Here is a 26,097-nt window from a genome sequence, read left to right on the forward strand (position 1 = left end):
TACTCTCACACGCTCACACACACACTCACCCACTCTCACACTCACACACACTCACAGTCACATAGTCTCACATGCTCTCACACACACACTGACCCACTCTCACACTCACATACACACACTCATACTCTCACACTCACGCACACTCACACACACTCACCCACTCTCACATTCACACACTCTCACGCACACACCCACACACTCACATACTCTCACACACTCACGCACACTCAATCACGCTGCATTTACAGAGGGCGCCGTTTTAAGTGCTCTTTGAAGTTCTCACTTTGTGTCCCTGCCCCTCGTCTTCTCACGTATCTCTCCTCCGGCTCCGCGTCTGCCCCCGTCCCCAGCAGAGGGTAATACCTCATGGGTGTTTTCCATTCCTCCCTCTCTCCGTCTCTATGTCCGTCTAGCTATCATCTATGTATCATCCATCTATCACGTCTCTATTATCTCTCTGTCATCTGTCTATCGCCCACCTATCCGGAAGCCGACTTGGACTGCGATCCTTGTTTTGTATGGATGAGACTGCCTCGTGCCCCCCACTACTCTCGCTCAGCATGGCACGGACACACAGGCTCCCCGTTAGCTGCACAAATGCCCGGATGGCAGGGTGCCCCACCTTGTCCAATGTGTCCTTTCCGGACACACATGCCCCTTGTTTCTGGGTGGGGTCACTACACACAGGCGGTGGTAAACATCCCTGTACATGACATCTTAGGGTTTTGGTACTTTTTTCCCCCTATGGGGAGTGAGATTGTAGCATCAAAGGGTATGTTTTTAATTTTCGCTTAAGAACTTCCTGCCAGACTGTTTTCTAATGGTCTGAAACTATTCCCATTTGCATCCGTGGATGTCAGCGGCTTCTTTCCCCTGAATGCTTACCAGAGGGAGAGTTTACAATTCATTTTAACTTTGTCACTCTGATGGGCCTAACATGAGAATGCATTATTTATTTGGCAATTTTCAGCCTTCGGAGGGTTTTGAGTGTCTGTTCATAGGCCTATTGAACAGTTGGCTATCCTCTGTAATTGACTATTCTTATCCTTTTAAAATTAACTTGGACATTATAGATAACTGATTCTGTATCTACCATAAGAGTTGACTTTTTTCCCAGTCTACCATTTGTGTGTTGAATTTATAATGTACAGTTTCCTCTGTGAGATACAAGCGAGTTGTTTTGAATCCTGTATCTTTTGCCATGTAAAATTAAAACAACATTACCTTTCAAACAAATATGTTTATCGTTTCTCTTCTAACTTCTGATTTATTGTCTTGTTTACAAAAGTCTCCACATGACTACACATACAGAAGTGATGAGATGTGCTCAGAGTAATAGGAACTGTATTCTTCCGGCTTAAAGTAACATACCCGTATATTCTGTGGGACGGAGTTCTGGGTGTGGCCTTGCGGGGTGTCTGGCTTCTGAGTCTCTCCCAAGGCTGAAATCCTGTTGTTCCTGGGTTCCAGTCACCGCCTGGTACCCAGGGTCTGCTCCAAGCTCACGGGACTGCTGGCCACAGGGCCCCCTCAGGTCCTTGCCCTGTGGGCCTCTCCATGGGGCAGCTCACCACCTGGCTGCTGGCTTCATCAGAGCCCCAAGCGAGCGAGAGAGAAGAGTGAGAAAGAGAACCAGCCAAGGGGAAGGTCATGGTCATTTACACTTGTATCTGGGAGGTGCTGTAAATCACTGCCTATTCTATTCTATTCTATTCTATTCTATTCTATTCTATTCTATTCTATTCTATTCTATTCTATTCTATTCACTAGAAACGAGTCACTAAGTGCAGCCCACACTCTGGGGAAGGGATCCCATCAGGGCGTGAACACCAGGAGTGGGTCACATCTTGGAAATCTGCCTGTCCTAGTGACAGAGATCATCAGCATACGTGATCCTGTTTTTCAAGGAAAACAGTTTTGTCCTAAAGTAGCTCTTTATGCCCAGTTTTGTGTTTATGTATTTGTTTTGACCTCTTAACTTTAAATTGAATCAATTTATTTTTATGAAAAATTACTGCACTGTCTTTTTTCTCTCTCTTTAGGTACTAATAACCTTATCTTCAAGGACAAACATCAGTGCCAAGGCTGAATCAGGGAACCATGGAACCAGAAGTTTCCTTCTGGTTTTCAAACTCCTTGGTGCTTTTCCAACCAGAAATTAACTTTCAAATGCGGCCGTGCTCAACAAAGCACATTTCACCCATTACAAACGTGTCTTTATTGTCTAATTAAGCTGCTTAGGATTTAGTGAACAGAGAGCCCATAACTGGGCTTTATCTGCCTCTTCATTACGCCGATGCCGCTTGATGTGCCTTTTGAAGCCGATACACTGACTTTTTATATTTTCATTTCACAAAGAAAGCCTTTAGCCATGTGCAGACTGCATTAACATGAAAACCCAGCTTAGCAATCACCATGGAGACTTGGGATTTAATCGAGCACCAGTGAAATCAAAGATTACACTCACAACAATATTTTCTTGGAAATTAGTTCATTCCAAGCACAAAACTAAAACAGAAGGGAATTATTATGGTTTTATAATTTTATTTAGCTGTGTATATCTGTCTCTATTTGTTTACTTCCTGAAGGTATAATAACCAGGGTAAATGCTATTGGGAAGCTGCCCAGAGAACCAAACAGTAGAAAAAAGAAGTCTTTTTCTATGTGAGGAAAATATCCATGTTGGGATGGTTTATGCTATGTTTGGAGGCAAAATAAAAGATTTATAAAACACATCGTGGGAAATTTTTATCATCAAAAGTAGCTTCTGTTCATTGAAATCAATTATGCTGTTTAAAATCATCTCAAGAGTATATCCACCTGCATACTTAAGCTAGTGGCATAGAAATCAGATAAACATAGGGGTGGCAGGTTTATTTTGGAATGAAAGTAATCAGAAGCTAAGAAGGCAGGTTAGTGATTTTCATAAATGTGTGTTTTCTTGGTAGTCACAGAATATCTGAGCAATTAATGCCGTCAAATGCATACGCTCACTACTTGTTATTTAAATTGTTGCAGCTTTCTTGAAGTGTAACTTACTTACAATAAGGGGCACATTTTAAAGTGTATAGTGAGATGAGTTTTGACACACGCACATGCACGAAACCATCGCACAATCGAGATAATGAACTTTTCCAGCAACCACCAAAGACTCTTCTTTGCACGTTTCAACTCATCGCTCCTCCTGGCCCTCAGCCCTTCCCTCCCACCATCCAGGCAACCTTGGGCCTGCTTCTCTGACACTATAGATTGGGTCACGTTTTCCAGATTTTTTGTAAATGGAATTATCCAGTAGGTACTGTTCATTGTCTGGATTCTTTGACCGGCTTCATTATCGCGAGACTCAGCCATACCGGTGAGTGCGCCAAAGACTTGCTCCCTTCCATAGCTGAGTATCGGTCCATAGTGTGAACGTGGCAAATTTGTGTATCCGTTCATCGGTTGATGAGCGTGGGGCTTGTTTCAGCTTTTGGCTATAAATAGAGCTGCTGTAAATATTTGTATGTATGTGTTTTGTAGACATAGGCTCTTATTTATTTGGGGTAAGTGCTCAGCCGTATGACAGGTGGGTTTTTGAGTAGGTGCGGACATAACATAACGGTCTCTATCCTGCGTCGTTGTTGCGAAGAGAAATACTTTAATGCAGAGAAGTGGCCCTGCGCTGGGCACAGAGCAGTGAAGAACGATCACTTACTCCTAACGCACAGAAGCTACGCTCGCTCTCCCGTTTCCTTGGGGTCTGTTCCGCAGCCTCACCCCCCCAAAGTGCCCACTCCCCATGAGCTGGGAGAGCAGGCCAGGCCCCCTTCCTGCCAGTGCCCTGGAGCAGGAGGCAGCCCCTCCGAGAGAAGCCGTGGCGTCTGGGCACACACCCCGAAGGGGGCTCCCGGCTCATGGCACGGGGAGCTGGTGCTCAGGTGGGGGACGGAGGCACTCAGCCCATGCTTCTAGAGCCCGCCGGAGCGCCGAGGAGGCGCGCCGTGACCCGGGAGTGCCCGGTCACCTGCCGCCGCGCGCGTCCAGGCGTCCAGGTGGCGCACGCCGAGCCTGGCGTCCAGGGGCTTCAGGGGCCGTCTTCTACCGGGAGACGCAGGAGCGGCGGGGGCCGAGTCCGCGCAGCGCGGGCCAGGACGTGACACCTGCTGCTCAGTGGCGCCTGCTGGCGGCGAGGCGAGGCAGGTGCGAGCCGGGCAGGAAGCGTTGGGGGCTTCGGCGGCCGGGCTGGGAGCGCAGAGCCCGGAGCTGGGCGGCCGGGCAGGAAGCGCAGAGCCCGGAGCTGAGCCGGCGGCAGCCCGAGCGGGCGCGCCTGCGGGCAGGAGGCCCTGTGATTGGGGCCGGTCCCGAGGACCTCGCTGCGGGTTGGTCGTCCAGCCCTGGAGACGCCTCGCGGCAGCCGCGTGATGCGCGCACGGCCTCAGGTGCAGGAGGGCGCCGGGCCTAGAGGGCTGGCTGGGTGGCCTCCGTCCCCCACCTGGGCACCAGCTCCCCGCGCCATGAGCCGGGAGCCCCTTCGGGGTGTGTCCCCAGACGCCACGGCTTCCCTCGGAGGGGCTGCCTCCTGCTCCAGGGCAGTGGCAGGAAGGGGGCCTGGCCTGCTCTCCCACGTCGGGAACCCCCTCCCCGCCGCCCCCAGCTCACCGGGAGTGGGCACTCTGGGGGCTGAGGCTGCAGAACAGACCCGGAGAGCCACGCGCTTTGGGCAGCGTCTGCCGTGCTGGACCCCAGTACCTCCTGGAAATGAGGTAAGAAGGAAGAAACTAGAGGAACATGTCCCAGGCGGTTAGGATTGCCCAAATTCGCTGTTCGCGCATGTGCAGCGGGTCCCATAGGAAGTCCCTTCGGACCGCGTCCAAGCTGTAAGACGATGGACAGAGCGTTGAATTGTGTTGTCATCTGCGGGGAAGGCTGCGAAGAGTAGTGGGCGGCCAAGGACAGGCGGCAGCGGCCGCGGGGGTGGCCCCCCAGCTGCGTGCGGCCTGCGCACTGCCCCCCACAAGTCGCGGGAAGTAGTGCGGTCCCGGGACGTCCCCGAGGAGCACCCCCGCTCCCCGCAGGAGGTCACTGCTGTTGCCGCTGTCCGCCCAGCGGTGCGGGAACACGGCCGCGGTCGGAGCCGCAGGTGTAAACAGTGACGGGAAGCAATGACATTGCGTCCCACAGTTGCCTTCCAGACTCCTCCGGGGCTGCATCACAGGGCCGAGGGGGTTCTGGGTGAGAGAACCCCTCAATAATAGCGCCCTCTCTGCTGCTTCATGCAAGTGCTGCGTCATCCGCCCCTTCACGCAAGACGCTGACCCTCTGTCAGGTCCGGTTGTCACTGCGCGTCCTCAGCCGCCGGGTCCCCAGAACGTGCTCCAGGACAGGTGCCCGGACTGAGGGCTGCTAGGCTGCTTACCTTTGCGTTGCTGTCTTTATTTATATCCACGAACACAGGACTAAGGACATGGAAACCAGTACTCGTATAATTCAGGATCAAATAAAACGAGAGAGCTTGTAAAATTGATGGAAAAACTTTTATTAAAATATGAAAATCTAAGTATTTCTGTAACTATAAATACTTATAAAATAAATATATAATTTATACACATATGCAGTAATTATAACTCATAATAATTCAATGTATACTTAGAATAATTTATAGAATATAGTTACATAAATATTTACAATGAAAAGTAATAACATAGATAAAGTCTTTTCTGTCTACACGAATTGCATGTATCACTCCCTTTGCGTTGGAGGGAGACCCTCTGCATCTCACACACACCTGGTGGGTCTCCTGGCCTGGCCGCGTGTGTAAACGCACATTCATCCCAAGAAGCCCTTTTGCAGCTCAAGCATTGTCCTACAGAAGTTTTTTAAGGGAATATGTGTAGAACTCGTGAAAGCATCATGTTTTCTACCTTTTCTCACCTGTAGTGTTGGGAAAGCAGAGAGGCTGGGAGGTCATTTTATCATTTTAAAAAAGTAGCAAAATCTGCGTATTATTAGAGAGAGGGCATAAGGTGTGATTTTTCTCCCATCCTCAATGAATGTCCATGACCTGAACCACAGTGGTGGACAAGTCCAGTGGTTACCAGTTCCTTCGTAGTCTGTGCCACAGTTGTGCAGTGCACAGCCTTCACAACTGTCTGTGGTGGGCCTACAAACCACGTGGCAGACAAAGTCCTATGTGTGCATATTTTCAAAGCCAATCTCAAAATATGGGAGATGATTTATCTTGCTTTAAGGAACAGTCACATGACTATGAGAGGTTAAATGGCTTGTTCAAGACCACAGCCCACTCTTTGCCACCTCCCAAACTTTCATTTCAACCTGGAGGATTTCTTTTGCATTTCCCGTAAGGGCAGGTCTACTCGAACTCCCTCAGTTTTGAGAGTTTTTTTGCTTGTTGTTTGGGTGGTTGGTTGGTCGGTGGGGCTGGGGAGGTTGTCCTCATCCCTCTTTCATTTGGAAGATGGCTTTGTTGGATATAGAATTCTTGGTTGACAATTCTTCTTTCAGCCCTGCAAGTACGTTCCCACCCTTCCTTCTGGCCTTCCTGGTTTCTGACCAAAAATCCGATATTAAAGTTACTGAGGATAGCTTGCGTGTGATGGGTTGCTTCTCTCTTGCTGTTTTCAAGTTTCTCCCTTTGTTTTTTGCTTTCCAGCAATTTGACTGGAACATGTCTCCGTGTGGATCTCCTTAAGCTTATCGTGCTTGGAGTTGGTGGAGTTTCTTGGAGTCATGTGGATTCGTGTCTATTCATTCTATTTATCCTACTATATATTTTTTAGTGAAGACTTTACTTTTAGAGCAATTTAAGGGTCACAGCAAAATTGAGAAGGTACAGATTTCCCATATACTGCCTGCCCCCACATGTGTGTAATCTCCCCACCCCCTGCCCCTATATCAGCTCACCAGTACCAGCTACCAGAGTGGGACATCCATTAAAATTGAGGGATCAGCACTGATGCACCATAATTACCCAAAGACCATAGTTTATGTTTTACTTCCCTTTTGAGGTTGTACATTCTGTGGGTTTGGAAAACTATGTAATGACATGTATCCATCATTATGGTATCATATGGAGTATTTTCACCTCCCTGAACATCCTCTGTGCTCTGCCTGTGGCTCTTGTCCTCTCCCCGCCCCTGGCAACCACTGATCATTTGATTGTCTTCATAGGTTTGCCATTTCCATTCCCATGTCCTATAGTTGGAATCATACAGTACATGGCCTTTTCAGTATGTGTTCTCCCACTTAGTAATAGGTTTTTGAAACTCCTTCATATCTTTTCATGGCTTGATAGCTCATTTGTATTTTTAGCGTTGAATAATATTCTGTTGTCTGGGTGGGCCACAATTTAATGAGCCATTCCCCCGCTGAAGGACATCTTGTTGGCTTCCAAGTTCTGATGAGTTGAATTGAGCCGTGTTGGTTTTTGTGTGGACAGAGTTTTCAATGCTTTTCAGCAAGGAGAGTGATTGCTAGTAAGGGTATTTTTGGTCTGCGAGAAATGCCAAGCTGTCCTCCAAAGTGGCTGCGCCATTTTGCATTCCTAGCAGCCATGAAGGAGCGTTCCTGTGCTTGCCACCCTCGCCAGCACGCGGTGTTGTCAGAGTTCTGGGTTTTGACCATTCTTTTTTTTTTTTTAAAGATTTTATTTCTTTATTCGACAGAGATAGAGACAGCCAGCGAGAGAGGGAACACAAGCACGGGGAGTGGGAGAGGAAGAAGCAGGCTCACAGGCAGAGGAGCCTGATGTGGGGCTCGATCCCATAATGCCGGGATCACGCCCTGAGCCGAAGGCAGACGCTTTAACCGCTATGCCACCCAGGCGCCCCTGGGTTTTGACCATTCTAATATGGGTGTAGTGGTATCTCGATGTTGCTGTTTTAAAATTTTTAATTTAAATTCAATTTAATTAACATATATTATTAGTTTCAGAGGTGGAGGTCAGTGATTCATCAGTGTTATATAACACCCAGTGCTCATCACATCACGTGCCCTGCTCAATGCCCATCCCCCAGTTACCACATCCCCTCACCCGCTCCCTCCAGCAACCCTCAGTTGGTTTCCTAGAATTAAGCATCTCTTATGGTTTGCCTCCTCTGTTTTCATCTTATTTTATTTTTCCTTCCCTTCCCCAATGTTTATCTGTTTTGTTTTTTAAATTCCACATATGAGTGAAATCATATGGTATTTGTCTTTCTCTGACTGACTTATTTCTCTTAGCATAATACCCTCTAGTTCCATCCACGTCTCAATGTTCTTTTAATTTGCATCTCCTTGATGACATACTACACGGAACAGCTTTTCATATGGATCTGTAGTATCTTTGATGAGCTGTCTGCTAAGGTCTTTGGCCCATTTTTTTTTTTTTTTTTTTTTTTTTTTTTTACAGGGANCAGCCAGCGAGAGAGGGAACACAAGCAGGGGGAGTGGGAGAGGAAGAAGCAGGCTCATAGCAGAGGAGCCTGATGTGGCTCGATCCCATAACGCCGGGATCACGCCCTGAGCCGAAGGCAGACGCCTAACCGCTGTGCCACCCAGGCGCCCCCTTTGGCCCATTTTTAATTGGGCTGTTTATTCTCTTATTGTTGAATTTTTAGAGCTCTTTGTATATTTTGGATAACAGTCCTTTATTAGATGTTTCTTTTGCAAATGCTTTCTCCCAGTCTGTGGCTTTTCCTTATTCTCTCGGCATTGTCTTTTGCAGAGCAGAAGTTTTTATTTTAATGAATTTTTATTTAAACAAAGTCCAGCATGTCTTTGTCTTTGTATTTGAAAGTTATGACCACATCCAAGAGTATCTGAATTTTTTCTTATATTGCCTTCTAAGACTTTCATAGTTTGTGTTTTACGTTTGGGTGTGTAATCCGTTTTGTAATTTCTGTGAAGGGTGTGAGGTCTGTGTTGGGATTCACTTTTTTGCATGTGGCGGTCTCGTCTTTCCAGCACCGTGTGTTGAAAGACTATCTTTGCTTCAGTGTGTTGGTCTGTTGTTGTGAGATAGTTAGACAAGAAGAAAGGACTAGAAAGGCGTTGGGAGTAGTTGGCGCCAAAGTGTGGGAGAAACCACGTGGGGATGGGACCTTCTGTGTTCCTTAACAAGCTTTGCAGACTCAGTTGACTTCTCAAACTGAGTGCATATGTCACTTCGATAACGTTAAAAGTAAGTTTTAATAAATGGGCAAAAGGTAGAAACAATGTGCAGAGAAGGCATGCCCATGGCTCAGTAAGAGCTCAGCCTCACCCATGATGGCAGAAGTGCAAAGAGAGCGGCTCTCCCGTCCGGCTGGCAGAGGCCAATCAGGTTGGTAGCCGCGGTATTGCTGAGATGAGGGGGGTACAGCACAGGCAGGAAGAGGAGCGCGGGCGTCCTCATGCGCTTACAGGAAGTACCGCCATGTTATTTCCGTAAGCGGAGAACGCTCGCTCTAGAGCCGTGTCCGTGGTGCGATCCCATCGTGCAAAGAAGAGGAATAGGAGGAATCTGTGGTGGTCGTTTGCCTGGGTGGTGGTCGTAGGAACAGCTCTACTTGATTTCCTCTGGACGGGACTGCGAGCTGCAGGGGCTCGTCGTACGTGTCCACTTGACCAGGGGTGGGGGGTATCCCCGAGTGGGGTTCCACACTATCCGTGTGGGCCTGGGAGGGCGTTTCCAGATGACATCAACCTCCGAGTGGGTGGACCGGGTAAAGCAGGTTGGCCTCTCCACCCCGGGCGGCCCTCGTGCAAACTGCTAAAGGCCTGAAGCCAACAAAAGGCTGAGGAAGAGGGAATCCGCCCTCTCTGCCCTCCTGGCTTCCAGCGGGACTCGTCCTCTCCTCCCTCAGGTTCAGACCAAGACTGACGCCTGCACTCCGCTCTCCTGGGCCTCAGGCCGTCGGACTTGGACGGGAGCCGCGCCATCGGCCCTCCTGGGACTCGGGCTTGGGGACCGCAGATGATGGGGCTCCGCTCCACAATTCCCCAGCCCAGACACGGGTGAGTGGAGCGGAGGGGCCCCCCCGTCCAGCTCCTCCAGCCAGTGGTGAGCAGGGGGCAGAGAGCAGCAAACCTTGCTGTGCCTTTTCCAAATTTCTGACCCACGGAGTCTGTAAGTAACAAGTTTCTTTTTTCTTGTGTGTGAGTAAGTTGGGATCTGTTCGACGGCAACAGTGAACAGAGCGTTCTTTATGGCCCTTGAGTAGACGTAGGGAATCAGTGCCGGTTCAAAAGTGAAGTGAAAACACAAGCAGCAGCACATGAAACAATTTATTTAAAAAACTAAATGAAAAGAAACCAAAACCACCCGTTCCTGTGGGCATCTGTGCGTGCATGATAACACCGGCCCCTGAGGGCATCTGTGTGTGCATGATAACACCGGCCCTTGAGGGCATCTGTGCGTGCATGATAACACCGGCCCTCTTCAAAGGGCAGGAGCGTCTGCTTATGTTACCGAAAATGAATTTGTCGATTGTATGCAACCTCTCCGTAACCTCTCCACCTTTCCCTGCCAGCTGTGTCTGACTCTGAAATGGTGTGTTGGGATTCCCCAAAGTGTGCTTTCCTCATTCTCCACAGATTTATCTGAATTGGATGTTAACTTACATTTAAATTAACATTTCCTTCTGTTACAATTATATATATGCACATAAACATATGAACTGTGACATCATTTTGAAAGCTTTTAAACTTATATAGATCATGTAATTCTTTATATCCTGTAATTTAGCTTAAAAAACAGCAAACTATAATTGCAAATATAACAAACGGGGAATAAATTAGTAAAAGTGATAGAATCAAGAAAACATCCCATCCTAGACCCCATTTAATAACATGTGAAGGAAATAAGGATACTTTTAGTAAGATTTCAAGCAAACAGGAGAGATTCTGATATGGTTACGTGGACAAGATAAACCTTAAAAAAATCAGAGAATTTTGTGATGCAGAAATGATCCCTTATTAAAGGAAAATAGGCAGAAATATTAAAATATTAAACTGATACCGTTACCCAAATAATTTATAAAACTAAAATCCCCAGACAACGTGCAGGGTGCTCTTTGAAAACTGCATAGCAAAAATTCGTGAAAATCATCTTTCTCTTTTCATGGGTTTTCTTTTTAACTGGTCTGTGAGCGGCTCCTGTCCATATACAACAGAACTGTGATCTCACCAACAATTAGTTTCTGTTTTTGTGAATGACATGAGTAAAATTATCAGAAGCAAAATTATACGTAATTAAGTATCTTTAATTAACTAAATAACATAATTAAAGCTATAAATAGATAAAATAATTAATGCAATTATCTATTATAATTATCAGAAGCAAGCAGTGGAGGAAATCTGAGGCCACAGTAACAGCACCAAATGGAAAACACAGCAAGTTTTTAACCCCGTTTTCACATCAGGGAGAAGCAGCTGGGCTCAGTGTCTTCGTCCAAAGTAAAAGCTACTTGGTGCTGAGCAATTATACTGGAAATTTTTAATTTGGATCCTAATTTCCACTGATATTCCAGACTCAGAGAAATCATAAACGAGAGGAGGGCCCTTGCTCGTAGTGTAAGCTGCTGATCTTTGTTCCCCCTTAGGAAACTTTCCACCATCTCCACCGCCCGCCCCCGACCCCGGACTTTCTCATCTTTTGTCCCTGAGCACTTACAGGTGCGGTATTTTGGGCTGTATTCCTGTATTCCGAGCTGGACTCGGGGAGTGCATCTCTGTAATGACGTGTGCTCGGCATGTAGCTACACTGTTGCCATTCTGTCCCTGCGCCCCCTGCAGCTTCTCCAGTAGACGACCCCCCACTGTAATAACTGGGACATTTGCATGAGGGGAATAAGCAGCGAGAAAAAGTCACATCTGGAAATAAAGAACACCAGGCGTCCAACTTTCTCTGCGATGAAACAGGACACTCAGCCCCACTGGTTTAGGGAAGGGAAGAAGCGGTTGTGAGCCACAGTCACCGAACGCAGAGAACACACTTACCCGCACAAGTCAAAATGCACTTGCGTCCCTGCAGGTGGGGTTCTGAGCTGCGGGAGCAGAGTGTCTCAGAGAGAGGAAAATGATGTTGGTCAGTGCCCTGGTCAGATTAGGTTAGAGTTGGAAGAGCCTCTTCTGGGGGGCTTATTCGCTCGTTTGCTGTTTAATAGCCCACTGAAGACCTGAAGACAGGCCATGTGATCAGAGTCTAGATGCTTCTTTCCAGGGGACCACCTGCTGCATCCCTCACCTGCCTCCCCCGCCCCCCACTGGGAAACGTGCTGCCTTACTTGTTTCCCATCAGACGGGATCAAATCTGTCTCCTTGACAAACCCCAGCACTGAGCCTGCCTTAATCTGCTTGTACTGGAGTCTGGCTTTGTTTTGAACTGGACCCTCGAGGACCCCTTATATTGGTGAGATCATGACCCTTCCTTACCCCTTCTGGGGCCATCAGCTACTTCTCAGGGAAGCCATCTATTCTCTCTGCCCCCCCCCCCCATCTATTTCCCTTGGGAGTTCCAGAAGCCAACTTTGTTCCAGGTCTATTATGGACTGACTGTGTGTGTCCCCTAAATTCACGTGTGGGAGCCCTACCCCTGCCATGGGATGGTATTGAGAGGTGAGGCCTTTGGGAGGTAATTGGAGAAGGTCCTGGGGCTGGGGCCATCGTGAACGGGATTAGTGTCCCTGCAAGTGTCCTGAGGGCACCTGCTCTCTGCTGCGCGTGCACACAAGGAGAGGTCAGCTGTCTGCAACCCAGGAGCGGGTCCTCACTGGGACCCGACATGCTGGTGCTCTGATCTCAGGCTGCCAGCCTCCAGGATCCTGAGCAATACATTTCTGTTGTTAAAGCCCCCAGCCTCAGGTCCTCTCTGTTATAGCGGCCCAAACAGAGGAAGGCCCTATAAAAAGTTCCCTCCCTTCTGCCCCAACTGCGTGTCTGGCTTCACGGCGAATCGCCAGCCTGGGTCTCAGCCACTGGCGGCTTTCTCAGCAGAGGGTCAGTGAGGAGGTGAGGGTGGGGAAGGGAAAGTTAATTTGTACTTTTCACTCAGCGTTCTATCTGTGATATGCACCTGTATACACAGCCTATAGTTATGTCACATTTTAGCTCTCCATCTGCCTGGTTATAAATCTCAGATATTTCTGGGGTTTAGGTATTATGATGTTGCTGGGGACGCATATATGCTTGTCTCCTGGTATACTTGTGTGAAGATTTCTCCACATTAAATACCTGTGAGTGAAATTGCTGGGTTATAAAGCTCGCACATTTCCCACTTTACTGGATACGGTTGAATTGCTGTCAAAATGGTTCCCTTCATGGCCTCAAGGTGGCTGCATGGGTTCCAGACATTACATCTAAGCCCTACGACAGCAGGAAGAAGAAAAATGGTCTCTTCTGGTCCTTTTCTTAAGAATGAGAGAACACTTCTCAGATCTTACAGCAGACTTCGTCTCAGGTCTGTTGACTGGGATTAAGTCACAGGGCCGTGCTTAAACTGAACATTGGCAAATGGAGCCCATGAATCTGAGCTGCTTAACCTTGGCACTATTGACCTTTGGGGCCAGATAGTGGATTCTAGGACGTCTGTTCTAGCAGCACAGACCCTTGGCCCACCACATGCCAGCACCTCCCCAGAGGTGACAACAGAAAATATTGCCACATATTGCCAAGTGTCACCCAAAAGGGGTGGGGGCGGAATAGCCTCTGGCGGAGAACCACAGGCGAAGACCGTGCTTTGGGTGAGGAACGGCTGGTGGGAATGACCCCCAGGGACCCCAGCGAGGGTCAGTGCAGGGTCCACGGGGACACTGGGCTTCCAGTCGAGGCTTCCTTCTGCGAGGAGCGGAGACCCGCCGTGGTCTCTGCTTTCAGGCCGGCGGAGACCCTGGACTCGGCCGCGGAAAGGCGACAGCCTCATCGGCACAGAGAGGAGAGCCGCAGAGCAGTCACCGCTAGAGACGCTCCCACTCCGTGATCAGGGCAAAAGCGCATGGAAAACCAGCTCCTAGCGCCTCGTTGGGTCCTTGACTCTTTTCAGGTCCCTTCTCAGGTCCTTTAGAGATTCTCAAAAATACTGTTGAATATTGAATCAAAATGTGCCCGGTTTGTTGTTTTCTTCCTCCCACTTTCCATCCGGCGTGGGCTGGTTTTCAGTCTTCTGCTTTGGTGACGGTGACATACGCTGCGGCCAGTGGCAGGGTCACAGCGGCCTTCTCTGCCATCCAAAGCTGTGCCTCCTGGGGGGGCCTCCGCCACTACGAGCTCTGGTGTTGGAGCAGGACCTGGCTGGGGCCAGGCGGCTGCCGTGGGCAATCTGGGAGGGCGTCCTGCCCCCTGGGCTCCCGCAGGCTTGCAAGCTTTGGGGAGACCGTTGGCCCTGCAGGACACTGGCCGGGGAGACCTCCTGTGGGCCATTCTAGCTCCTCTCTCTCTGAGCATCCTCCCCGGCTGAAGATGCGGACAACTCCGTCAGCAAGGGCTGCAGTGGACGCTTTTACGCTTCGGAGGCAAAGGCCCCCCTGCCCCCCACGGGGTGTCCCCCTCCTGTCCCACTCCGCACACCACCTCGAGCCACTGCATGCTGTCTGTGAGCCGCCGTATCCCACCCCTATGCCAGGAAGTCAGACCTGCTTTCTGCTCCCCAGGAACTCAGGGGGGCAGGGGGCCCTGGAACAGCGGTGCTGGGGAGGATGCATCGAACCTTCCATCAGACACACACCGCAGGGGCTCCGGGTATCCTGAGAAGGGAGAGCTCCGTGCTGGCCTCCAGGGGCAGAAGCTGGGCGTGATGGGAGGAGCCCTGGATCTGGGCTGCAAGGTGTGCCCCCCGCCCAGCCTCCACATCACCGGCGTTCCCTCTCCCGGGAAACCCAGGACGCACCTGCGACTCCTCCTTGTGACAGCAGCAAGCGCTCACTGCACGTGACTCACGGTCCCTTCGTGTGCATTCCACAAACGGTCACGGAGCCCCTACCGTGTGCTAGGGGTTTATTTAGGAGTTAAAGGCAAAGCAGAGAACACGACACTCCAGGTGCTGCCCTCACACCCCGACAGCCTGCTGCACGAGACAGTGAACAAACCGCTGGGTCAGGAGCAATGAGAGAAACAGAGCAGTGCTGCGAGGCAGAGGGGCCGCTCTGCGGGAGGGGTCCAGGGTGTCGGAGACAGGCGGGGGGCGTGCAGGTGTCGGGGCTGGGAGCCTGCAGCACAGTGGAGTGCAAGGGGCTCTCCGTGCGGGCGGGTGGAGGGGGCATTTAGGGCCGGGATGGACGAGCAGAGCAAGCAAGAGAGGAGGGCACGAGGGGGGGCGTGGTGGTCAGGGGCCAGGCAGGCGGGATTTTGGGGCAGTGTAAGGATGACGGATCCCGCTGTAAATGCTCGGGCAGACCGTTGTGGGGTGACAGCCCAGTCCCACGATGTCACCGATGGGGGCTTCCGCTGTGCAAGTGACTCATGCTGGTGGCCTGGAGCATGGACTGGGGTCGCGACGGGAGAGGGGAGAGGAGGGCCCATTACCGAGGGGCCGGATGTGGGGTGTGAGCAAGAGACAGGAGGCAGGGTCTCAGCGCCCGCTGGGGGGAGCCGGGCCGCCCCTGGCCCACAGAAGACCCGCTGGGGCGGAGAGTGTTTGGAGGTGGGGGGGGTCACCGGTTCTGTTCCGGCGTGATGAAGCCTCTCAGACTTCAGAGAAGATGACGTGCAGGCGCTGGAGGTCTCGGATAATATCAGCGTACTAACCACTTCACCCAGATGACAGCCCGCAGAGCTACCTCTCCTGTGCCCATCTTACAGATGGGGAACGGGCACGGAGAGGCTATGCAAACAGCATCTCTGTGCCAGGCATCTGCCAGGCAAGGGGAAGTGACTTGTCACGGAGAAGGCGGGAGAAGGAAGGTTGTCCATGGCCGGTCACTGGAGACATCGGCTGGATCACAGAAGAGGGCCCAAGACCTGAGTCACAGGTGGACCTTGCATTTGGACCCTGCGGCTCACCCTTTCCCCTGTGCCACGTGGCCACCTCGCCCGCCACGGGTCTACCGCTTCTGTCGTGTCTTCCTCTGCCACCTGGACGTGGCCAAGAGAAGCGGGATCATCGTGGGGCCTCCCCTGGGCCGCAGACCTCTAGAATGAGAAGGGTTCCCCAAGATCCAGGAGCTGGGACAGCGTCTGTCCCGTCCTGCAGGCCAGCTGCCCCAGAGGCAGCAGTCGGCCCGCTCATCAGGAATCCAGTCTTCCTCAAGATCCGGTGTCTTCCTTGTTCAGGAAGAAGGTCACACGTGCACAAGACCTGGAAAGCAAACGCTCCGCCCACGTCTTCCAGACTCGGGTGTGGGAGCAAATAGTAGGAGGAATACGGCCTCCACGCTGCCCAGCTCCCAAACTGCCTTTTGTGTGTCCTAGAAATGCATTTGCTCCATTCATCCCACAGCCATGGAGGCCGACAGCAAAGGCATTTTTATTAAGTTCTCACTCAAAAAGCTTAATCCCATTTTGGCAGCTTTTCTCTGTGACACAGAAGCAGACACTGTGTCCTCCCCTCTGCCCCTTGGGTTTGGGGATCGGGCACGTCGTTCTGTAGTTAAAAAGGAGGCATGGTAAGCTTCCCGATCACGCAGCCCAGCTGCTCTTTGTGCCACGTCCTCGGCCTCTTCCCGGTGCAGACACTTCCGTGGATCAGTATCCTCCCTTTCAATCTGGAAACAATAAGGAGAGGGTCTCTGAAACCGAACGCCTGGCGGGTTCTGATTCCACTCATTTCTTGCTGAGCCAGATTCCCCTGTGCGGCCTCGGCCTCGGGACGACCAGAGTCAAGTACAGGAGGAAACAGGGAGGCTGGCGTGTCTGGAGAAACCGAGGGGAGCCCTGGCTTTACAGAGACGCTGGCAAACAGAGACCAGGAGAGTCCAGCTCAGGCCACACCAACACCGAGACCCAAAGGACACCGGCTGGGGAAGGCTGGGCCAGGGGGCAGAGCAGAGACGGTGGAGGGTCAAATCTGGGCCATTTCAATAAATCTGTAAGATAGGAGCAAGGCATTGACAGGAGAGAGAACTACCGCGGAGAACAGGGCTGCAGGGAGAATGCACAGAGTCCAGCGTGGCTGGCCAGGGTGCTGAGTGGGTGCGGGCCAGACTCTACCCATGTTCGCCCCCGTGAGCCCGCGGGTGAACTCCCAGGACTTGCAGGCCCAGGATAACCTGGCTGGTCGAAGATTCGAGCTGGGATTCACATGCAGGCTCTCTCCAGTCGTGCCCTTCACACACCAAGGCCAGTGAACAGATAATGATACTATTTTTTTGCATAAATTCCTTGAAGTGCTATTTTCTTTGGAGTCTCCGTGATCTAGCCAGGGCCTCTTACTATCAATAGATTAGTCACAGAAACTCTTTTATTATTTTTTAAGATTTTATTTTATTTATTTATTTATTTTTATTTATTTATTTGACAGAGATAGAGACAGCCAGCGAGAGAGGGAACACAAGCAAGGAGAGTGGGAGAGGAAGAAGCAGGCTCATAGCGGAAGAGCCTGATGTGGGGCTCGATCCCACAACGCCGGGATCACGCCCTGAGCCGAAGGCAGACGCTTAACCGCTGTGCCACCCAGGCGCCCCTTAAGATTTTATTTTTAAGTAATCTCTACCCCCAACGTGGGGCTTGAGCTTACAACCCCGAGGTCAAGAGTCACATGGTCTATGGACGGAGCCAGCCAGGCGCCCCTTGGCCCTCCTCACACAAACTCTGCACCAAGGCCCGGTGAGTAGCTGTCAGGCACGGCCCCCATCAGTTCCTCTCAAGGGGGCGGTCACGAGCTCCCTGCTCCCCGAGCAGAGCCCTCCAGTTTTTGTGTGGCTTATCCCAGTAAGACTAATGGTCCAGTCTGGACCAGACCCACACCCCACCACTCAGAAGTTCTAAGAGGGGATGCCTGGGTGGCTCAGGTCATGATGTCAGGGTCCTAGGTTCCAGCCCCACGTCAGGCTCCCTGCTTGGGGTTTGGGGTGGGGGGGAGCCTGCTTCTCTCTCTCCCTCTGCAGCTCCCCCTGCTTGTGCTCTCTCTCTCTTTGGCAAATAAATACATAAAATCTTTAAAAAAAAAAAAAGTTCCAACAGAACAAAATCTCTCATACATTTGATCAAATACACAATTCTACCATTCAAGAGTGCTGCCATGTAGTGAAAAGTTTTCCTGGGTCTTGGAAACCAGGCTCATCACAGAAAAATGCAGGCAGAAGGCAGCCCACGGCTTCGCAGAGAAGCCAGGTCCAGGGAATGAGCACCAACCAGGCTATCCACGGATGGAAGTGTGTCAGAGGAGGGAATTTATGATGACTTTTTAAAAATGTGCATTTAATTTGGAAAAAGAAGTCTCATCCTCTCTTTGCATTTCTCAAAACAGACTGCTGCTTTCATAAGAAGCACGGTGCGTTCTTCTAAGAGATGCTCGAACAGAAATGAGAGGCCAGGCCTGGTCTTCTTGGCTGTCTATTAATATTAATGCCACCAAGCACAGAGCATTGGGCAAACGGAACAGGGAACTGTGATTAGCTCTGGGAAACCTGGACCCACGCCTGGCCCTGCTCTTTAAAGCTGTGTGTCTGTGGAAGGGTCATTCTACCTCCCTGAGCTTTTATTTCCTTCTCTGGGTAATGGAGAGAATCATAGCTTGCACGGTTATTTGCAAGAAGTAAATGGTGTAATCTCAAGGAAAGCTCGCCTGGCTAGCACAGGCTCCCTCTCTCTTCCGGGTTCAGGTGACCCTTGCTCACACGTGCCTCGTGTCACTGTTTCCCCCTCCAGAGCAGGAGCTATTTAGGATCAGGGGTGGTGACTGACTTGTTCCTGTGCACAGAATCCTTGAATAATGCTGGCACCTCCAGGGGAATGTTGAGTGCATGACTCTGACAGTACACGGGTGGGTGGACGGAGATTGCAAACTGCAGCGTGGACAGTGGCAAGTAGGGTAGACCACTGGGTGAGAATTTAACCTGCTCCCTCCACCCCCATCACAAAGCCAGCCAGTCCAGCATGAAATACAAGGCTGTGCCCTGAGCCCCACCCTCCGCCACCCCACGTTCCGGTCCCAGCCGCTCTGACATCCTCTGACACAGTGTGTCCCTCCTCAGTGTGTCGTCTCATGTCACAGGTTGGACCCAGCGCTCATGACCATTGCCCAGCCTGGTGGTTCTCACAGTCCAGCAAGCATTAGGGTCACCTAGAGGGGCTGATCAAACGCACACTTCCAGGTCTCACGCCCTGAGGGTTTCTGTTTCAGACGGTCTGGGAAAGAGCTTGAGGATTTGAAATTTTTTTTAAGATTTATTTATTTATTTTAGAGAGAGAGTGTGTGTGAGTGCGAGGGAGCATGGGGGAGGGGAAGAGGGAGAGAGAATCCCAAGCAGACCCCATGCTGAACATGGAGCCTGACGCGGGGCTCGATCCCACCACCTTAAGATCATGACCCGAGCGGAAATCAAGAGTTGGATGCTTAACTGACTGAGCCACCTGGGCGCCCTGAGGATCTGAAATTCTAGTAAGTTCCCAGGTGATGCTGATGTTTGAGAACTGCTAGTCTAGGCATCTCTCTTACAGGGAGCCCTCACCTGGGGGCTGAGGGGACAGGGTGTTTCCTCCAAGATGCTCTTTCAAGGGAGAGCCTTCAGAATATACAGGGGTGGAAGGGAGCGAGGCTGTGTAGCTGACGTCCTGGGTTGGACCTCTCAGGCCACTGGGATTTCAAGCCACTGGACCCGAGGGGCTTGGCAGCCAGAGGAGTGCTGCTGAAGTTTAGCAACGGGCTGCTGAGGGTCTGGGGGAGACGCCCAGATTTAGGGCATTTACTGGTACCTACGGTGTACATTCACTGTAGGCAATTCCGTGCTACGGCCGTGTTACCTTGGGCAGCCTTCAATCTCCCTAAATGCAGAAGGGCAGCAATAAAATCCATCCTCTGGAATCGGGAGTGTAAGCAGTAAATCGCCTCAAGTCCCAGGAGCAGAGTGGGTACCGAATAAATGCTTACTCTGGTTTTCTGGATTTCCCCCCAGGACTCCCCAGGACGCAGTATAATTACCCCCAGTGAATAATCTGTACGAAGCTTCAGTCAAAGGGGGTACACATTTTCAATGTCAGGCATTTGTGTTTTAGAACCTATTTTATTTTTAATTTTTATTTTTATTTAAGGTTTTATTTATTTATTTATTTTACAGAGAGAGACAGCCACCGAGAGAGGGAACACAAGCAGGGGGAGTGGGAGAGGAAGAAGCAGGCTCCCAGCGGAGGAGCCTGATGTGGGGCTCGATCCCAGGACCCTGGGATCACGCGCTGAGCCAAGGCAGACGCTTAACGACTGCGCCACCCAGGCGCCCCTAGAACCTATTTTAAACCGTGCTGGGAAAGTTACATTTTCAGTTGGCGTTTGGCCTAAAGACAGGCGTAGGGCGCTTGTGCTGAGCCCCGTTCAAGATAAACGGTAATATGGTCTTTTCTCACGGACAGGTATGGTCTCTCATTCTGCAGCGGTGATATTAAGCATTTTTAAATCATCACTAATTACTCATTGAAGATTGCCACGCTGTTGCCATTTGCCCGGCAGACGGTGCTGGGAGTTCTCCAAAAACCTAGAATAACCAGACCGCGTCCCATCTTCTGGTGCTGTTTTCTAGAACAGCATCTTCTTCCATAGCAGGCATGTGCCCTCCAGAGACACGTGGGCAGCGTTGGGCACATTCTTGCAAATCTCCAAGTGCGGAGAGCCCCAGATATCGCCCGTTTGGCAGGTACGGACGGCAGGAGAAGTGAACTCCCCCACGCCAGGGCATCTGGCTTGTAGCGAGGCGTCGGCGGGACTCGGTCTCCCAGAGCCCTCCGTCGGCTGGGGTCCACAGGCACGCGAGTGCTGAGCCACCCGGCAGACGCCCCCAAGCTTCAGAGACGAGCTTGTGCAACGCAGGGAGAAGGAGCCAGCCTCGAGATGCCACCCCGGGGTTCCGAATCTGATTTCACGACCAAGGCTTAGCTCTCACACCAGACAGTCAAAACTTCTGTCGAGTGTATACTTGTCATAATTACAACTGTTTGGCTGCAAGTGAAGGGGAACAGCTCAAGTGGGTTCAGGCCTAGACGCAGAAGTGGCTAAGGAGGGCTGCTAGAGTGCCTGAGGGAGCACGCGGGGAGCCCAGAGCCCCCCGCCCTCGGGCCCCCAAGCAGCTCTCCCCCGACCTCCCTCCCTGCATGTCTGCTTCTCTCTTGTCTTCTCCCACCCGCCTTCCCAGGCATGGGCAGGAGACAGCGGTGAAGGGTCTTCGCTAAATGGGAACCACGGTAGCAACCTAGTGGAGCTTCTAGAAAGACAGGGCAGGTGCAGGGCCCTCAGCTGGCTATCTGCGTCCTCGTGGAAAGGGAGTCCTTGGGTAACCGCTAGGTTGGGACATAAATGGGGATGCAGCCTTTGCTCCGAGGAAGCTTATTGACCAGAGAGAGGCATACAAGCTGCATGGACAGAGGTGGAAATGTCAGAATGTTACCAGCATGGAAAGAGCGGTGTAGACAAAGTGCGGCGGGGGGTCCTGGAGAAGGTGTGACTGCGGTCGGGAAGGGACAGGAGACACGGAAATACAGTGGGTACTGAAGGGATGCTTCGACTGCAGGGGACTGGAAGGAAGCCCGCACCCAAAGGGTGAATGGAAGTCTCCAGTGTAATCACACAGCAACCGTGGAGCCCGAAACCACGATGGGGCGGGGGCGCCAGGAGGGCACGGAGATAAACAGTTCGACGCAACTCTGGGGATGAGACGGCCCGAAGTCCTGAAGCAACTCTGGGGATGAGACGGCCCGAAGTCCTGAAGCAACTCTGGGGATGAGACGGCCTGAAGTCCTGAAGCAACTCTGGGGATGAGATGGCCCGAAGTCCTGGAAGCAACTCTGGGGATGAGACGGCCCGAAGTCCTGAAGCAACTCTGGGGATGAGACGGCCCGAAGTCCTGAAGCAACTCTGGGGATGAGACGGCCCGAAGTCCTGAAGCAACTCTGGGGATGAGACGGCCCGAAGTCCTGAAGCAACTCTGGGGATGAGACGGCCCGAAGTCCTGAAGCAACTCTGGGGATGAGACGGCCCGAAGTCCTGAAGCAACTCTGGGGATGAGACGGCCCGAAGTCCTGAAGCAACTCTGGGGATGAGACGGCCCGAAGTCCTGAAGCAACTCTGGGGATGAGACGGCCCGAAGTCCTGAAGCAACTCTGGGGATGAGACGGCCCGAAGTCCTGAAGCAACTCTGGGGATGAGACGGCCCGAAGTCCTGAAGCAACTCTGGGGATGAGACGGCCCGAAGTCCTGAAGCAACTCTGGGGATGAGACGGCCCGAAGTCCTGAAGCAACTCTGGGGATGAGACGGCCCGAAGTCCTGAAGCAACTCTGGGGATGAGACGGCCCGAAGTCCTGAAGCAACTCTGGGGATGAGACGGCCTGAAGTCCTGAAGCAACTCTGGGGATGAGATGGCCCGAAGTCCTGCTGCTCTGATGGGCGTGAACCTCCAAAGGGCAGGCAGTGCAGAGCTCCTCGGGGCCGCTTCCCCGGGGCCATCGTTCCCAGACTGCGGCATGTTAGCCCCGCGTGGGCACCCCGTTCTTGATCTGACTATGTCTATGCTCACTTCATGCCTTTTGGATTCTGAACCCCTGAAATCGGCAGGGCTCCCCATTTTCATTTGCAAAACTCACAGCAGCATAACAGCTTTGGCAGACGTGTCGAAAGCAAAAGAGCATCCACGTTCAGCAGAGAAGGTCGAAAAGGAGCCCCTGAGCAGGAAAATCTGTGAGCTTAAACTTTTGACTCCTTTAAATGCGAAGATAAATTTAAGCACTCTTCAGTGCCAACAATTCCAACCCCATAAATTAGAAACAACTATGGTAAATGCATCCGACAGCATCTAAGCCAGCCTTTTTTTCTTTTTTTGGTCTAATTATAAAGCATGGGGCCGAAATCATTTGCATTGATTCATCCAATTTCCTATTGTCAAGTGCTATGTCTGTCCTTGATGTGATTATGTTAATGTGCTAATTAAGTTCCGTGTCCTTTGTTGAACATTCAGCTTTCAGCAAAATAAGAAAGTAGTACTGGAACTGTGTTTTCCTCAAATGTGTCCTGGGATAAAGAGGGAAAATGCCCTGTGAGAGCAGGAAACGTCATCCCGTGGGTTGAGCGGGCTTACATAGAATTTTGCGTGAACAGCTGAGCGTATTTCTGAAGCATCAGAAATAGGCAAGTAAAGGAGTAGTCACGCTGGGGAGGGTGCCCGGCCGGTGACATGGGCGCTGTGGGCACAGCGGTGCTGCTGGTACGTGGCTCTCGGTGTTTGGGGTGCGCGCTGTGGGGAGGACGAGCACAAGATACCCTCCTTATGTTTCCCTCAAAGCCATGTTTAACTTGAAGTTATATCCTGTGCCACTTTTTCCCTGACTCAACGTACATACACGTTTTCATTGTCTTGCATGTTGATATTGCTTCTGGGACCATTTTGCAACACCAGAAGGGCTGAGGCCCAGACTTGGTCTGAGATAATGCATATTTCCTAAGGGAGACTGGAAGAGTCCATTGTTTTGATTTGCAAATGGCCCCAGGAGTAGAAAGGGCCCAGGAATGCTGGTTCCCTACTCCCCAGATCATGGTGATAGGCCCGAGGGCATGTCGGGAGCCCCCCCCCCTCGCCTCCCCGTGTCCTTGTGCCAGCCCAGGATGTGGAACCAGACAGGCCTGCACAAGACCTTGGCTCTGTCTCTCACTTGCTTCGAATTCTTTTGAACTACCTGTGGCTTCACTTTCTCCTCGGGGCAATGGGAATAAAAGTGTGTTTCTTTTGAACTACCTGTGGCTTCACTTTCTCCTCGGGGCAATGGGAATAAAAGTGTGTTTCTTTTGAACTACCTGTGGCTTCACTTTCTCCTCGGGGCAATGGGAATAAAAGTGTGTTTCTTTTGAACTACCTGTGGCTTCACTTTCTCCTCGGGGCAATGGGAATAAAAGTGTGTTTCTTTTGAACTACCTGTGGCTTCACTTTCTCCTCGGGGCAATGGGAATAAAAGTGTGTTTCTTTTGAACTACCTGTGGCTTCACTTTCTCCTCGGGGCAATGGGAATAAAAGTGTGTTTCTTTTGAACTACCTGTGGCTTCACTTTCTCCTCGGGGCAATGGGAATAAAAGTGTGTTTCTTTTGAACTACCTGTGGCTTCACTTTCTCCTCGGGGCAATGGGAATAAAAGTGTGTTTCTTTTGAACTACCTGTGGCTTCACTTTCTCCTCGGGGCAATGGGAATAAAAGTGTGTTTCTTTTGAACTACCTGTGGCTTCACTTTCTCCTCGGGGCAATGGGAATAAAAGTGTGTTTCTTTTGAACTACCTGTGGCTTCACTTTCTCCTCGGGGCAATGGGAATAAAAGTGTGTTTCTTTTGAACTACCTGTGGCTTCACTTTCTCCTCGGGGCAATGGGAATAAAAGTGTGTTTCTTTTGAACTACCTGTGGCTTCACTTTCTCCTCGGGGCAATGGGAATAAAAGTGTGTTTCTTTTGAACTACCTGTGGCTTCACTTTCTCCTCGGGGCAATGGGAATAAAAGTGTGTTTCTTTTGAACTACCTGTGGCTTCACTTTCTCCTCGGGGCAATGGGAATAAAAGTGTGTTTCGTAGACACGTCGATTGTGGGCACTGACGTACTTTCTTAATATGTAAATTCTTATTTCATATTATTGGAAGAGTTCTTTTAGATGTATTTAGATAGCTTTTTTAGTCATACATCATTCTTTTAAAAAAATTGCAGCATAGTTAACACACAGTGTGATTTTAGTTTCGGGTGACAACACAGCGATGCAACACTTTCCTGCAGTTCTCCGTGCCCATCGTAAGTGCACTCCTAATCCCCGTCCCTGTCCCCCCCTCCCCCACCCAGCTCCCCTCTGGTCACCAGCAGTATGTTCTCTAGCGTTGAGTCTGTTTCTGGGTTGGCGTCTTTCATTTGCTTTCTTAAATTCCACATGTGAATGAAATCATATAGTATTTGACTTTCTCTGAAGAACTTACTCACTTAGCCTAATACACTTCAGCTCCATCCACGTCATTGCAAATGGCAAGAGATCATTCTTTTTGATGGCCGAGTAATATTCCCTTGTGTCTGTACACACCACATCTTCTGTATCCATTCATTAGTCCATGGGCATTTGGGCTTTTTCCATAATTTGGCTATTGTAGGTAATGCTGCTGTAAACGTTGGGGGGCACGGATCCCTTTGAATTAGAATTTTTGTATGCTTTAGGTAAATACCCAGTGGTGGAATTACTGGATCACATGGTGGTTCTATTTTTAACTTTTTGAGGCACCTCCATACTGTTCCCCAGAGCGGCTACTCCTGTTTGCATTCCCACCAGCAGTGCAAGAGGGCTCCCCTTCCTCGCCAACACCCGTTGTTTCCTGTGTAGTTGATCTTAGTCCTTCTCACAGGTGTGAGGTGGGCTGTCGTTGTGGTTTTGGTTGGCATTCATACATCACTCTTACGCACACATTAGTTCATCTCGTCCCAAAAGTTGGTAGCATTCAGAGCCCTTCTGAATCATTTTTAACTGAGTTGTCAACATCCATGTGTTTCCTTACGGCACCGTCCTCTGGGCCATCAAGGCTGGGGAAATGGAGTATTTCTTACAGGAGTGTTCACTGTTGTCTTCAGGATAATTCTGCAAGTCTCAATGCTGTATTTTCTGGCTCTTACTGGAAAGGACCAACAAAAGGCTTTTTGTCCAAGTTTTGCATGGAAAGGGCATTCCAATGGCATCCATGTGACAATGACTATGAACCCCGATGACTGTAAGGCAAACCTTGTTTTGAGAAGTGTGCCTCCAGAAGCCGTGAAATACCGAGCTAGCTCTTTCCTCTTCGGGTCGTTCTGAGAAAAACAGCAATGGACTCTTGGCATGGTGCCTTACTATTCAATACACGGTAGATAGCGATCTCAACGCTACTCTAATCTTTTGTGATGCTTCTGTACTTGTAAGTCATCGAATAATTAAGGTGATAAATTATACCCAGGCTTCAGTTATGAGGATATTTTAGAAATGTGTGTATGTTGAGTTTCAAATAATGGAAACGGAGACCAAA

The 26,097-nt window shown here is 50.6% G+C and overlaps 1 protein-coding gene across 1 annotated transcript in view; it reads left to right on the plus strand.

The window, feature by feature from the left end:
- Positions 1 to 4,423: 4,423 nt before the first annotated feature.
- ARNT2 (aryl hydrocarbon receptor nuclear translocator 2) overlaps positions 4,424 to 26,097 on the plus strand; it is a 210,038-nt gene continuing 188,364 nt past the window's right edge. Inside the window, exon 1 of the mRNA XM_019799513.2 lies at positions 4,424 to 4,742. The gene's annotated coding sequence lies outside the window, so the exon portion shown is untranslated. The remainder of the gene's footprint in view (positions 4,743 to 26,097) is intronic.

Source organism: Ailuropoda melanoleuca, chromosome 9 (genome assembly GCF_002007445.2).
Source record: "Ailuropoda melanoleuca isolate Jingjing chromosome 9, ASM200744v2, whole genome shotgun sequence".
Taxonomy (NCBI): Eukaryota; Metazoa; Chordata; class Mammalia; order Carnivora; family Ursidae; genus Ailuropoda; species Ailuropoda melanoleuca.